Source organism: Fukomys damarensis, unplaced genomic scaffold (genome assembly GCF_012274545.1).
Source record: "Fukomys damarensis isolate Sample0158 unplaced genomic scaffold, DMR_v1.0_HiC HiC_scaffold_33, whole genome shotgun sequence".
Classification (NCBI taxonomy): domain Eukaryota; kingdom Metazoa; phylum Chordata; class Mammalia; order Rodentia; family Bathyergidae; genus Fukomys; species Fukomys damarensis.
This window is the reverse complement of record NW_022900945.1, coordinates 4,557,041-4,560,837: the sequence shown is the minus strand read 5'-3', so window position 1 is coordinate 4,560,837 and position 3,797 is coordinate 4,557,041. Positions and strand designations below refer to the sequence as shown.

The 3,797-nt window shown below is 48.0% G+C and overlaps 1 long non-coding RNA gene across 1 annotated transcript in view; it reads right to left on the bottom strand.

Annotated features, from left to right (window-relative positions):
* Nucleotides 1-41: 41 nt before the first annotated feature.
* Nucleotides 42-3,797, bottom strand: part of LOC104848893 — an 8,824-nt gene continuing 5,068 nt past the window's right edge. Inside the window, exon 3 of the long non-coding RNA XR_004515042.1 lies at nucleotides 42-3,351. This is a non-coding gene — a long non-coding RNA (uncharacterized LOC104848893). The remainder of the gene's footprint in view (nucleotides 3,352-3,797) is intronic.

Below are 3,797 nucleotides of genomic sequence, written 5' to 3'. Positions count from 1 at the left end.
ATATATATATATATATATATATTTTTTTCCCAATCCTCCTGCCTCAGCCTCCCAGAATTTTGGGATTACTGGCATGCTTATCAATCCCAGCTAAACCACCTCATACATTTTTATTTTTATGATTGCATTTCTTATACATTAAGTATGTGAAAGAAATTGATCACAATGTTTTCACACGTAGGCTATGACTAGCAGTTTCTAACAAAAAGAAAACTGTGTGTGTGTTTGTGTGTTATGCAAAGGAAAGCACAAAAGGCAGAAGGGATTAAAGGAAGCAAAGTCACTGCCCCACTGTCTGTCCTCTTCCTCGGTCTTCCTCTTTCCTGCCAAGACTTCCACCTAATCCGCTTGAATCTAGAAGTTGTTTCCATGGATACAGGACGCATTGCTTAGAAGGGGAGGGAGCAGAAGGGAAGACGGAGCTGACTTACTGGGCAGATGGGGCCTTGGGAAGCAGAATCAGAGCCAGGAGCTGCATCTGGGTGGAGGCCAGGCTGATGCGGGGAGTGCAACTGGGTTGGGGTGCGGGTGCCAGGCAATGTGCATGCACAGCCGATCCAGGGTTCCCCCAGCAAAGCCTTCCCTCTCCTGCCCTTACCAGTAGCAGGCTTCCTTTTGACCCCTTCTGCCTCCCATTACAGCTCCCTGGGCATCAGTGTTTGGCCTGGGTTCCCTGTGGAGCCTGGAGAAGCCGAGGCAGGAGGGTGCAGGCCGGTGCGGGGAGAGTCAGTCCCTGTGTGGCTTACGGTGTGGTCTGAGGGGTCTGACCTGTGGCCCTAGCGGGGATCCCCAGCACTCACACTGTACTTCAGAAATTCATTGGTGTTTTTCCTTAGAAACCTCCCTTCCAACCTCAAGTTGGTAAAGGGCAAACTTTAGTAAAGCTTAAAAAGTGAAGAATAAACTTCCTTTCACATTCTCTTTAGAACCAACAGGGCAGGTAAAAATGCATGGCATGGATCTGAGCACAGGGCCAAGTTCAGTTGACCTCTTTATTGGTGGCTTCGGGATCAGAGGTCCCTGTTTGTGGGCTTTATTAGTTAGTTTTTGGGAGCTGTCATAACAAATACCAAAGACAGAGATGGTAAAGGACAGAAGAGTGTTTTCATGGCTGTGGAGGCTGGAAGTTGATTGACATGGTTCTGCTCCTTGACCTGCAGGTGAGGAGCTGCCCTCCTGGGCTGCCACAGGCATCACCTGCTCCCATCTCCTCTCCTTACCAGGGCACCATCATTTGGACAGGGGTCCCCTCACAGCCCCCTGTTAAGGTGACCTCCCATTTCCCAGCAACTCCATTTTGAGTGACCAAAACTCAGGGCTTCAGCACGGGGGTGAGGGGACATAATTCAACCCATAGTGTGGGCCATTTATGGACATATCAGATTTAAAAGAGAAGAAGTTTTCCTGGGGCCTGCACTTGTGGTGTGAAGCAGAGGGATCCAGCCAGGCATCTCATGATGGAGTGAAAATTAATCATGGAAGTGGGGCTGAAAGCCACGGAGGTCTCCCTACAGTGCCTAGGGGCTGCGTCAGATAAAAGTGTAAGGGAAGTACATCCGACCCAATAAAGCCACATCACCGAAGTAGCTTCAGGTTAAACCTTCACTCTCTGGATTCCTGGTTAGTTTTTGGGCTCCTGTTGTGGTTTACCTGCATTTTTCTTTTAGAAAAGCTTGCTGAAGAAGCCTAGTCAGGGGGCCTTGGAATCTACAGTATTTAGTTTTGTTTGTTTTTTGGTTTCAGTCTCAGTGGTGCAAACCTTTAAAATGAAATCGTGCCTGTGAAATGAGCTGCTTTCAAGCTCTGCGTGAGGTAAGTTCAGACTCAACCTCTGACTTGCCTTCATGTTGGCCCTGAAATCTCTGATAGGAGTGAGGCCCGGTTGGTTCCCAGCCTAGCGAGATCAGGAATTCACTGCACCCCAACTGGACAGTTCTCTGCTTCACTGTATTTGTAGAGAAAACTCTTGTAAATAGCAACACCTACAAAATGTCACAATGCAGTGTGGCTTCTGGTGTCTCTAATAGCAGTTTGCTCTGTTGAGTTCAGAATTAACAGACACCAGAGGCATTAGCCACTGAATGAGGCATCTGGTCTCATCCTGAGACAACAGGGCACATTAAGACCCTGAGCCCCAAAGTTCTGTAAACCACGATTGTAAAAGTGTCAAGATGAAAATAACCTTTGTTAACATCTGCTTTCCCGACCCTGAACATCCCCGTCCTATGAGCTAGGATAGATAGCTAGGCAAATCTTAAAGGTTCCCCTAACTCTCCCCTAACTACAAAGAATTGCTACATCTGGGTTGAAAGTTAACTGTCTTGTGACCATGGTTTGTATATTGGTAATATGAACTGAGAAAATGAAATGTCAACACCTGAATGAGATCAAGGCTGTAAAACCCTATAAAAGAGGGAGCTGCAAGGCAGTAGGGGTCAATCTCTGGCATTGCTGTTAGTGTGATCAGCCTTTTGTTGACAAAATAAACTTTTTGTTATTTTACTTCCATTCTGTCTCTCCACATGTCATGTATCAATTTCCTCCCACAACAGTATTCCACCCCTGCAAATAAAACTTACTACTGACCTAGTAATTAAGAACATATCCAATTTCCTTTTAAAATGATCTTACTGATGTAGATTTGGTAAGACTGATGTTTTGTAATTTATTCCACTTCCTCTTCCGTCCTGCAGGAGATCATCACTACTACAGGTCAAGGGGAATGCTCAGCCTGAATTTTTATGTTCAGAGACCTCTCTAGATCTCACCCTGATCCGCAGACCCCATTCAGGTGGGGAAGGCTTTGCCTAGGCAGAGGTGTGGCAGTGGCTGCCTCGATGCTGCCTTTGATGGGCCTCCCTCCAGCTTGGGAGAGACGTCTGGCAGGATCTAGTCAGCACAAAGCAACGGAATCAAGGAGAAAGTGCAGAAGCAGCTCAAGGGAGAGAGACCGTCACCCAGGCAAGGAATGGGGGAGGCTGAGGGAAGCTTCTTACAGGCAGGACCTTTGCACCAGGGCATGGGGAAATCTGCTTTGGGCCAGAAGATGGGCAGAAAGAGCATTCTGAGTGGAAGGAAAATGATGGAGCAGGACCTACCAGGCCATGTCCTGGTCACAGGGATGGAACCAAATGTGGGAACACAGAGGGACACACACAGCTGGAGAGGGTTGTTGAGCTGACCCCAGGCTGTCTTTTCTTGAATTGTCTCATGCTTGGAAGAGTTTGGGGATCTTTGGTCTCATATTCAGAGGAGTTTGGAGGTCCTTCTGCGGATACTGAGGCACACACCAAGGCTCCCACTTTACAACTGGATCTGATCAGCATCCTGTTTCAGGCAGCTCTGATGGCCCTGTGAAGGAGCAGTGTTTGAGGGGTGAGGAGGAAAGCTGGGGCCAGGCAAATTAGGGGGTTCAGGGACCAGGGGAGGTGTGAAGGGCGACAGTGGCACGAGGAGCCAGGAAGTCCTCATGTCCACCATGTATGGACTGTGTGAGATGCATTCTCTCCCTGAGCGAGAACCTGCACTCCAGGTGACAGCCCCACCTCAGCTTTGAACACACATGCAAGCTCATCGGCTGTACTCACAGTAATGCTTGCTGGGGCACACCCTTCTGTAAAAGTTCTCATTGATTCAAGGCTTTCTTTTGGGCTTTGTTGGATGAGGAGGGTTTAATTTTAGCTCACTGAATAAGAATTTGATGGAGCCCTGCCGAGGATTTAGCTCAGTGGTGTTGCCCTCTGCCTCATGAGCACAAGGTCCTGAGTTCGATCCCCAGTACAAAAAAAAAAAAAAAA